The sequence below is a fragment of the Cebus imitator genome, unplaced genomic scaffold (genome assembly GCF_001604975.1).
Source record: "Cebus imitator isolate Cc_AM_T3 unplaced genomic scaffold, Cebus_imitator-1.0 Scaffold10, whole genome shotgun sequence".
NCBI lineage: Eukaryota > Metazoa > Chordata > Mammalia > Primates > Cebidae > Cebus > Cebus imitator.
Window position 1 is genome coordinate 1,849,141 of NW_016107325.1, and position 12,198 is coordinate 1,861,338.

The following is a 12,198-nucleotide window of genomic DNA, read 5'->3' on the forward strand; positions in this document are numbered from 1 at the left end:
TTCTAATTTTTAACCAGTTCCATATTGTTTTCATTATTGTGGCTTTTTGCAACCCAGTAGAGCGATTAAGAACCCCACTTTGAAACAAGGATGTTTTACTCAGATCTCAACTCTACCCCTTACTAGCTATCTCACAGTGGGCTAGTTATAGTCTCTCTGTGACTCAGTTTCTTTATCTGTGAAATTGGCATACCAATATTACTTCCCTCTTGAGGTTGTTATGAAGGTTAAATGAGTTAGTTGTGCAAAGTCTCCTGTATTACAGAGGAAAGTCTGAGAGACAAAGGCACAGAATGAATGTTTGTAGCTAAATGTGAAATAACATTATAGGCAAGTATCAGTTTGCTGAAGACATTTCTCATAGCTATGCCATGTCCAACTTACCAGCTTCTCTGTTTCTCATAACCTGGTTTAAAGACTAAAGCTGTGAACACAGAGAAGGGTATTCTAAGAAAATAGAATCTCAACTTTCAGAGAGTACTGTTTTTCTAGGTAATAAAGAGTCTCTACAGAGTTACATCATTCAGAACAATAATGGTGACACATAGTTCTCTGCAACATTGGAAGTACTGTAGATTCACTATCAAAGGTAAGCCTTCCAGGAAGTGGCAGTCTCTTCTCACCCACCTATGCTGCTCCCTAGTCATCTCAGGGTCAGTAGCTATGAAAATAAAATGCAGAGAGAAGGTAGAAGACTCAACTGCGTCTATGATGCACTAGACATTTTCTGTCCAAGGGATGGAGTCATAAAACATGGTTTTATCTGATGTTTTGTCATGAATTAGATTGAAGCCATAAATTACTGGAAAGGCTATCACAGAGCTGTATTTTAACAAAATTGAAAGTATTTTCTTCAAACAATTTTGAAATTGTATTTTTTCAACATATTATGTCACACATTTTACCCATATCAATAACATGTTTCATGGGCATTATTTTCTCATCTGAGGAGATGGAGACAATAAATAGACTCTATGGGCATTCGTAATAGACTAGTACGATAATGTGACAGTATGATTCCGATGATTTTAAAAGGCTATGCCAATGTCTCATGTCATCAAGAAATATTAATTGGGTAGGAAGAATCTGAGCTAGGCTTTGCAAGATAGGAAAATACTGCTAACTAGGGAGGTTGAAACTTTATACATCAGGCAAAGAGGCAGAGTAAGGAATATATTAGGAATAGGGAGCCACAGCATGGCGTAAAGAAGCTATAAAGCCATCACCCAGCAGATGTTAAAATCTTTTCAAAAATATCGTATTCTATTCTAAAATATAACTATGAAGTAGGTGTCATCATCTTATTTTCACTAATAAAATGAATTGAGGCATAAATAAATTGAATGATTTTTACTAGATCACTCAGTATAAACACTACATAAACACTACCTTGACCGCTACACGACCAGGTCTTCACTATGGACAGTGCTCAGAAATCTGTGGGTCTAACCACAGTTTTATAATATATTAAAAGTCAAATTCAAATTATTTGGATTTTTAATTTTCTTGTCTTTCCATTACATTTTTAGGATTCTCTAATATTAACTTGGAATAAATTGGTGATGTCATAAAAAATCATTCTATCAAAATAAAGTCCTGATGTATTTACTACCTCTGTGAGCTCTCAGAATCCACATGGAAAATGGCCACCATAATGCCTGCTAACAGAGTTGCTGAAAGGATTAATGATGAAATATGACCTAGCAGATGACAGGCACTTGAACAATGGTGGCTACTGTTAGCTTGTTTTCTTCATCATTTATTCATCATTACCACCTATTAAGGTGATTATTTACTGAAAAGATACCAGTGACATCCAGAGTCATAGCAGTACTGGTGAAAATATGTTTCAGTGGAAATTTCGGCTTATGGGGAAAAAATCATAATTCACGGTAAACAGAATTCCTCAAAGTAGTCAGCATTTCACAATCCCTTAGGTGCCCTAGTTTATGGACTAATCTGTAGGCAAGAAAAATATAAAGTGATGGGCTTTGTCCCATGCTATATGTTTTATAACAGCATATCAAGACTGGAAGGGCACTCAGAGGGAACATTTGGGCCAAAGGAGGCTACAGGTTTGCTCAAGGACATCTGATCATACCCCACCCCCACTCATCCTTCATATGCCCTGTTAGTTTGCTGGCTGTTTCTGTCATATCATGCATTTATGTGCCACCAAATTTCATCTTTGTCTTTTAAGGAAGGCTCCTACGATACCAGTACTTGTTCCTCTGCTCTTAGTGCTTCATCTGGGGGGAATACTTGGCCTCACCATCTGGTTCAATACCACCTAACATCGCACTCAATAACCAGACAAGTATTTGACTCCTGACAGTGTGTTCGAATTGTAATCCCTGTATCCCTCTCCTCTTTGACCATTATTCTCTTTATTCATTGTTCCTTCCATACAGACAGGGTAGCAAATATGAACTAGTCACAGTATTTGATGCATTTTACTTTGTTCTCTTTAGAAGTTCTCACAATGGTTATCCTGAGGAAAATCAATTAAACTATTGACTTAAATACCAATGAGGGATCAATTATAATTCCAATTAACTGTGCCATCTGGGTTGCTCATTACCACTCTTGGAAAAAACTTGTTATAGTGAGAAAGTGTGTCTCCTATCCTCATGTTTATTCATCGTTGGGTCTAGAGTTTACCTTTAGACACTGGCCCTGCATCCTCAAATCCCACAGCTAACGTCCTTTATGGTGATGCCTTGGGTCTGTCTGCCCCAAATCATTTTCCTGGCCACAGAGGGCCTGTTACTGGCATCCCTCTTCTCTTCCCACTGCAAGAGCTAACAATTACTAATTCATTACATGTCAGTCACTCTGCTAACTCGCTTTGCATGCATGATTTCTTTAAATCCCACGAGGTAGACAATACTGTTCTCTTTCAAAAAGAAAATACTTGAACCTTAGAAAGAGAAATGTGCTTCTTCCAAAGTCACAGTGTGTTCAAACACGTCTCTGAGACACAGGCACTGCCCCTCATCCCAGCTGCCCTGAGTCTCTCTCAGAGCCAGGTTCCTGATGTGTTCTGTGCTCGTAGGCTTTAATGAGATAAACAAGCTAGAGAAACCCCAGAAATGTTTCTCAAAATTGATATCCTTCAACATCAGCATCTTTGACAAAATACAGATTCCCAGGAACACACATCCCCCCATCTCATACTTACTGAATCAAAGCCACAAGAAGCGAGACCCAGGAACCAGTGCTTGAATACTATACAGGGAGATTTACATGCTTAATAGTTGAGTTCTTCGGCCCTGTGTCCTTTCTTTATTTTTCCTTTCTTTCCTTTATCTTCTTCTTTCTCTTTTTTTCTTTCGTTTCTTTCTCTTTCTTTTTTTTCTTTCAAGCAAATCTTATTAACCAGAGAATCTATGATTCTGAATTTATTTATACTATATTGATATGATTTGGCTGTGTCCCCACCTGAAGCTCATCTTGAATTGTAGCCCCCATAATTCCCACGTGTTGTGGGAGGGAGATAATCGAATCACGGGGAGGTTTCCCGCATACTGTTCTCGCGGTAGTGAATAAGTCACACCTGGTTTTATAAGGGGTTTCCGCTTCCGCTTCTTTCTCATTCTCTCGCGTCACCGCCACGAAAGAAGTGCCTTTTGCCTTCAGCCATGGTTGTGAGGCCTTCCAGACGCGCAGAACGGTGAGTCCATTAAATCTATTTCTCTGCTGGGCGCAGTGGCTCACGCCTGTAATCCCAGCATTTTGGGAGGCCGAGGCGGGCGGATCACCAGAGGTCGGGAGTTCAAGAGCACCCTGACCAGCGTGGAGAAACCCCATCTCTACTAAAAATACAAAATTAACCGGGTGTACTGGTGTGCCCCTGTAATCCCAGCTACTCGGGAAGGCTGAGGCAGGAGAATCGCTTGAACTCCAGAGACGGAGGTTGCGATAAGCCAAGACCGCACCATTGCCCTCCAGCCTGGACAGCAAGAGCGAAACTCAGCCTCAAAATAAAGAAAAAAACAAACCTATTTTTCTTCCCTGTCTTGGGTATGTCTTAATTAGTAGCCTGAAAACGGGCCAACACATACATAGTGCTTTGAGGTATATTTTGTTAGGTTTTTTTCTTGTACTTTAGGTTCTGGGGTACGTGTGTAGATCAGGCAAGATTGTTGCACAGGTACACACATGGCAATGTGGTTTGCGCCTCCATCCCCGCGTCTGGTGCCCTGTGTCTTTCTTACAGGACACCTAAGGTGTACTTTAAGTCTTCCCAGAGACAACGCCCTGACCCCTGGTGGTCTAGCCCTAAAGTGTAACTCTGATATTATCTAGATTTGAGAGAATATTTTGTGATAACCCAACGCTCACCTTTTGGCTGGCAATTTATTTGATTAAGTTTCAGCTGCCTCTGGCTGAGTTCTGAGCTCTATGTCACAGAAAGCACATGAAAGCAACTATTTTGCTGATCTTTTTTGTAGCACCCACTAAAAGAGATACCCTATTCAATAAAAATGTAGGTTGTCTATTCTTTGCAGATAATACAGAGTGAAAGGACGGGGTTACTGTCCTGAGAAAGGCTAGAGTGGATATAGATAAGAAAATCAATTCTCTCTCTCTTTCTCTCTCTCACTCTCATTCTCTCTCTCTCCCTCCCTCCCCTCATCTCCCTCTCTCTCTCCTTCACACACACACTCCTATGAGCCAACTCAACCTGTCTTCATCATTAAAATATCATGTTTGTGTTCTTGCACTTAGCCAATGTAAAATTGGCTTTTCACCAGCTCCCTCATCTTTTTCTCTTAAGAACCTTCAGCTTTCTAGACCAGTCTCTTGTCTTTTCCCTTCTCCTTGTGTTGATGTCACACTCTTGCATTTATTGAACCCTTCCATTATCAAAAATAGACGTCTCAATGTCATAAACTCAACATCTGCCTTGACACAAGACATCCCCATAGCAAATCCACTGATCACATAAGAAAAAATAGGAAAAACCCTAGCATCAACAAGTAGAAGTCCAAAATACTTAGACGACGAGTCAGTCAGCTTACTCATTAAGCACCTGAATACAGAATTTCCAGCAATAATTTCCTCAATATTATATTTATTTGAATATATAACACTTTATTAAAATGTGTTAATTTCATCCCCTCCCCAAGATCAAAGGAAATAATGAATAATGAGAATCAACCCACACATTTCAAACTCAGACTTACCATAGAACTCTGGTTGGCAAATCTCAGTTGGTGATTCCTCCTGGTTTCCAAACCAGAGCATAGGAGATTTCATCCACTGTGCTGTAAATGAATGTACGGCCTCCTGAAATGCAACAGGTTATTAACATAATGAAAAGGAAATGCAGCCTTCCCCTAATTCAGACTGCTCACCTCATCTTCCCTGAGGTGAGTTCCCATCCATTTATTTCAGGACATGGACAAACTGTCTACTATGAAATACAGAATTTGGAAAAAAAATTCAATGATGTCTATGTGATTTTCAAGCCTGTACAAATGGAAAATTCATCTTATACTGAATCAAGTGATGAAAGAACCCATTTCTTACCTGGAGTTACTCCCAAATAAATGTGGCTTTTATATGGACTCTAAGCTTTCAGGGTTTCAAATGCTACTTACTAGAACTATAAATTCAACTCCACCTACTTTTGTTTTCAGGTAAATAACGAGTGTGTTTTAGTTGGAAGGAGTTTTCCTTCTACACATTTTTTAAAACAAAACTTAAGCCTTAGTCTGGGTTAACTTCATGTAGTTCACCTAAAGCCAGGCTTACCTGAGTTTTTTCTTTGAAGCTGGGTAGCCATCATTTATGTGCTCTATCTTCTTAACAGAATGCCATGTCTGCTTTATTCCACATGACATTTAATTCCAGTCCCTAGAAACAATTTGCAGATAGAATGAATTTGCCACATGTACAGCAATTAACATGAAAAATTTTCCACACATACAAAAGCTCATGATGTGGTCTGGAAAACAAGTCGCTTCCAACTTGCGGGAAACTGGAGGTGTTCTTGCCTTTAAGGCACGATCTGCCACAGGTAGTCATTCTAGTTATTCTGAACCTGTAACCGCCTCTCCCTGTTTTACTTTGAGATATTTATCACGTGTGACCAGTTGAAAGTTAACCTGATGTAACCCAAAAATAAAACTCTTTTGCTTGAATTTATTCACAAAGGACATCCATTCTTAGAAGAAAATAAAGCTTTTGTTTTCCAAATCACAGTGAGTTGTTTAATTATGAAGTTCCTACCAGTAATGGCGATTTTAAAAAATAGTACCAAATGCATTGGAAATGATTGCAGCCTTGGCCAACCATATGTGAGACAGAACTCCTTTATTTGCCATTATCAAACATAAAGAAAATAATGGGGAAAGGAATCATAGCAGTTGAAAATTGTACTCATATAAAAGAAATCTGGCTTGTCTTATGGGTCCCTACTAACAAAACTATGTAATATTTTGCTGCCAGTTACCAGCCAAGGTTTTGTATTATGTGTATGGGCCACATAAAACGGAAAAACCAGCTCCTTCCACACATACCCCTGATTGCCTGTACGACAGTTCTATCTCCCCTTCTGGATCTAGCTTGATGTGTCCTCACGGATGAGTCTGTCTGTCCAATAGCTTCTTCCACGGCTAGCCAAGCATCTGCTTTCCTCTAAACACTAATCTTTGTAAGAATTATTAGTATCGACCCAAGTTTCATTTCTCCTCAGTGGCCTTAAAAAATCTTTCCGACGTTTGCTGTGTCCCTACCTCTCCTGTAGCGCTGGAGCTGGCTGGAGAGAGGCAGTAAAGGCCTTGAGGTGCCTTGTGGGAGATACTGGCCCTGCACGGAGCTGGGGGAGGGCACAGTGCTGGCAGCTGGAAAAAGAGGAGGAGGAGGAGGCATTTGTGTGCCACTGCAAACAATACACAGTGCCAACAAAAACACCATTCTTTTTCCCAGGAAGTTCAAAGCACTTTGCAAACATTAACTTATGAGCCCAAATAGTCACGGAGCAATTACTACTTTATTACGCCCCTAAAATAACTACTGCAAGCAAAGTGGCTAGAAGAAAAAAAAAGAGTGCATTTATTGTTTCCTTATTCCTCAGCTATTTATTGAATACCTACTATGTGCTGGGCACTGGAGATAGAGGACCTCCCATAGGCTCTCACACTATTCCATGCTTTTTTTGCCAACCCAGTTAGGGCACTAAGCACCTGGCTACACTAGTTATTATGTTTATTTACACTTTATTTTTGCCCAAATTGTTTAATGGAATGTGTTCCATTCTTCAGAATGCCTATAATGTGCTAAGTGCTGAGCGAACACACAAAAGAAAAAACTTTAAAGTTACCTATAAATCTCACTACGACTTTAGGAACTGGGGAATAGCAATTCAAAGTGCTTTCTTTTAAGATGCCATAAACAAGATTTAGTGTGAGCAATCTTTGTCTCTTTTGAAATTTGTGGAATTGCTATAGTGAATAAGGAGAGTTAAGATCAGTAATATCATGCCAAATGGTTTATATCAATAATCTGTCTTTTAAAATCATTAATTAGATGAGCAAGCATGTTTGGTGATGCAGAGAGCCTTTATCCATGAGTCTTTTTATGATCCCCCTTTTATGTGACAAAATGGTCAGATATAGAAAGTGGTTGACGCCGTTTCTAAATTCTTCTCCTTAGGCATCTGACTCCAGATATTTTAGAGTATATGGTTGTCTAAGACTAACTGGACGAAAGAGGCTGGTGGCTGCTTTTAAAAAATGCATGACTTTTTGATGAATCGAAAGGGACTCAAGCTGTTGTGTTTTAAAAATGCGAGCTAAGGGTTCTAGTCTGTTCAGGTGGGTTAAATTGTTACGCAGGTGACAGTCCAATTACCACAACAATGGAGGATTTAAGAGGAAGATTTTATTATTTGCAACAAGAGAGGAGGACACCTGGGATAGTTCCCCAAAGCAGTGCCTCCAGGAACAACAGTAAAAGCAGGACTTGTATTGGGCTGAAGCTGAGTCATTGTATGTGGAAGTGGTATAAAGCCAGTGCAGTCGCCTGCTGATCATGCTTCTACATACATCGTGTGTACAGAAAATGGCAAATAAGCTTCCCCCTGAGCAGGGTTTGTTACTATGGTTAATGAGGACAGTTGATCATAGTTCATCTCCAACTCAGGCATCTCTGAATCCAACCAGTGTTACTTTTTGCAGGGCTGAGCTTCTTCCTAGAGCTTTTTGAAATAAGAACTCAAGGTACAACAATTACAAGTGGGAATTTCCTCACAGTGTATACCCAGAAACCTGGAACCCTGGGTTACACAGGGAGTCACTAGCCTACCCCAGTTTGGACTGAACATAGACACGGTTGCAGTTCTCACTTAGAAATTTATGTATATTTTTAAAGTCGTAGAGAATTATAATGCCACTTAAAACCCAACATCTCCTCTGTAATAAATACTTCTCTGACTAAACAGAATATAATGGAGGTATAATTTTGATCCAACACTCAAATGTATTGGTTAACACACATATCCCATGAAATTCAAGCTCTACATCTTAGCAGTTAAGTAGCACCTTCGTTTGGCCCCAAAGTACCTTTCCAGCCTCAGCCTCATCTTCATCCTCTTTATCACTCTGGCCACAGCATAGGTTTTCATAATAGTATATGAGGCTTACCTGATACCCTCTGTCTTGAAGCCTGCCCCACCCAGCTCCAATAGAAAGACACACACACACACACACACACACACATACACTTTTCTACCTGAAAACCTTCATTCTTCAAGGGCACATGATATCTTCTTAACCTATTCCCAAAATATATCATGTATAGAGATCATATCTTATTCCTTCATATCTTCAGCAAGTAGTATAAATCTTTGTTGAATGTGAATTTTCTAGAACACATCAGTATAGCACTTACTGAGGCTGGCAAGGTGATCAATTACTTGGGTTTACTCTTTAGCTGGTTTCTGGGGATTTTTAAAAATATTTTTATTAAGCAGGGCTTCTAATGAAGAGAATAAAATCAATTACATAAATTATTAAGTTAAAAACAGATCTAGGCCAGGCGCGGTGGCTCACGCCTGTAATCCCAGCACTTTGGGAGGGAGGCAGGTGGATCACGAGGTCAAAAGATCAAGACCATCCTGGTCAACATGGCAAAACCCTGTCTCTACTAAAAATACAAAAAATTAGCTGGGCATGGTGGCGCGTGCCTGTAATCCCAGCTACTCAGGAGGCTGAGGCAGGAGAATTGCCTGAACCCAGGAGGCAGAGGTTGCGGTGAGCCAAGATCACGCCATTGCACTCCAGCCTGGGTAACAAGAGGGAAACTCTGTCTCAAAAAAAAAAAAAAACAAGATCTATTATTTTTGATTAAAAGGTACTACGTTAATAACACCATTATTTCCCAGCTTCTCACACCTTAGATGGCAAAAACCTTCAGAGCCTGGGTCGTGTTCTGTCTACTCCACATATAATAATAGCACAGGAGGGAAAACTGTACACCTGTGGAACTGCTACAAGAGGAATAGAAACAGCTAAACATCAACAGCAATGACAGTGCCCTCTGAAACTACTTATTTCTGATTTCAACTTAGGAAGAGAACAGAATAAAGGGATAGGGAACCATCCAGAAGAAAAGGGAAAAGGAGAGGAAAGCAAGGGATTGGCTGCTGGAAAAGATTATCCATAAAATTTCTGCCATTTTTCTCTTTATGAAAGTGAGAAATAGAGACATTTGTACAGATTGTACAGAACAGAATGGCCGGCAGTTGGAGATAAATACTACTTAGTAAAAAGTTGTCCCATCTTCAAAGGCTCTTGCAAAAATTAGGGCCTGCTGATCTCTTTCAGTATTTTAGGAAGAGTCCTGTCATTATCTAGATTTGAAACATTGATGTCTGTTTTTGAGTTTTACTCGAAATAAATCAGTAATTTAACCTGTGCATATGTTTAAAACCTCATGCTTTTAATGGGCACTGTAAAGTGCTCCTGCAAATATTCTTAGTTCACTTGATCCTCACAAGAGCCCGTTAAGGTGAGTATGGCATCTTTTTACAGTTAAGAAGACTGAGTCTCAGATTTAGTATCTTGCTGAATTAATATACAAACCCCAACAGTCTAACTGTGCTCTTGGGATTCTTTCATCAAATCACAACACTATGTGAATACTTTAAGAATTATTATAGATGTAGCTTTTATTCTTTACAGAACAAAATGCTGGCACTGTATGTTATGCACCCTTATTTACTGAACAACAGGTATATATATGATATAAAATGATTTTTTTCCTTGATACCTGGAAATTACCTGAGAATCCAGATGTCATTTAAGGAATGCATTCCCAAGTTAATTAAACCTCATCAACACGCAAGCAAATATTTATTTTCAGTTCTAAAAGACTTCAACCTTAATTAATTCTTTAGCCAGCAATGCAAATTCATGTTTCCTGCCAAATCCAGCAGAGGGCAGGATACTCCCATCAACAGCCAGCAGCTGGCTAGTGCCTCTAGCTAAGCCAGTGCAGTTACCTGGCGCAGTATTCCCGCACTGGAGCAATCATCATCATCTCACCTGGATACGAAATAGTGTAAGTTTGTGCTGCAGATAGGGGATGTGGGATGTGCCCTTGGAAATGTCCAGAAAAGTTTTGCCTTAGAGGCTGCTCACATTTTGTTTGATCTAAAGATACCTGGAAACTAGCCAGTACCAATTATCTTCCTGGAGTATCTTGCTGAGGACACTACACTAGGGAATTAATCTAATATATGCCATGACAGTTTCTGTTTCTCACTTTAGGCCATCTCAGGTCATAGCTGAGCTACTCTACTCTTGGGCTCCATGCCTCACTCCCACACCTTCTATTTCTCTGTGTCCCTAACAACTCTCAAGAGCTACTCATTGCATGGCCTCCTCTGTCTGTCATCTCTGCATAACCTCCACTAATCAGGAACAATGACCTCCTGCCCACTAATTCAAATTCTCCCCAAGCCTGACTTACAGGCCACCTCCTCCAGGAAGTTGCTGGAGATCCTGGCCCCAGTGGTCATCATTAAGAAACCTTTGCCAATGTCAAAGTCAAAATAATCTTTAAACTCAGTTTTTCATTTGGGAATCACAGAATTTCAATTCAGGTCATACACACACACTGGGGTGGTCTTTAGTATGTCTGAAGAACAAAGAGAAGGTTGGGAGTTTTATTTGAAAGAGAAATGTTACGTTATTTTGAAAGAAAACTCATTGGCACTATCAAAGTTTTGGGGGGCTGGCAAGCTCTAATTGATGAGTGATCATGGTAGGTAAAATCAATCTTAGAGTCTCAACAGGTTGTTTCAGCAACTGGGCTTGTGGGCAATTCTTGGGGTAGGTGTTATGTGTCCCTAGTCATTTTCCCCCTTGCCTCTTTACTCTTTTTAGTTGGATATGACAATAATAAATCAATGTGTGTAATTAACTTTCATAGTAAGTGAACTATTAGGTGAAGGTTTTGTACTAGAGCTTGGGTCTAAAAAGATATACCCCATTCCTTCCAGTCCAGATAGTAGCATGGTAAATGTAACAAGGAAGAGAGCAAGGATAAATGCCACAGTTCACAGAATAGTGCTTCTGAAGGTGACAGAGTAATTGTAGCAAACTTCTAGAATTTTCAAACTATGGTCTTAGAAGTTTGTCATTAGGACTTCAAAGTCTCCCAGGGCGAGGTGGCAATAGGGGAAAGGGATGGATAGTTGGACAGGTTTTGTACCCCCCCAAAACCCACTCCCCTGCCCTCACTTTCCCCCACCTCCAACCAGATGAAAGCAATGCCATTTTAACCTGTATTATTTGTGTATACCTCTGGATACTACATCAAGAGTTCCTTTAAACAAAGGGGATCTGTGGCCAGGTCCGGCGGCTCACGCCTGTAATCCCAGCACTTTGGGAGAATGAGGTCGTCGGATTTTGAGGTCAAGAGATTGAGAGCATCCTGGCCAATATGGTAAAAACCATCTCTACTAAAAATACAGAAGTTAGCTGGGCATGGTGGCGTGCCCCTGTAGTCTCAGCTACTCAGGAGGCTGAGGCAGGAGAATCGCTTGAACCTGGCAGACAGAGGTTGCAGTGAGCCGAGATGGCACCACTGCACTCTAGTCTGGCAAAAGATGGTACCACTGCACTTCTTTTTATCAAAGAAAAAAAAATAAGGAGAAGAAAAGGAAAAAGAAGGCCGGGTGCGGTG

The 12,198-nt window shown here is 40.2% G+C and overlaps 1 long non-coding RNA gene across 1 annotated transcript; it reads right to left on the minus strand.

Annotated features, from left to right (window-relative positions):
• Positions 1-5,188: 5,188 nt before the first annotated feature.
• Positions 5,189-6,830, minus strand: LOC108317058. The gene is made up of 3 exons (XR_001830591.2): positions 6,744-6,830; positions 5,761-5,862; positions 5,189-5,292 (listed from the first exon to the last, which is right to left on the minus strand). It is a non-coding gene; the product is annotated as an uncharacterized LOC108317058 (long non-coding RNA).
• Positions 6,831-12,198: the final 5,368 nt, after the last annotated feature.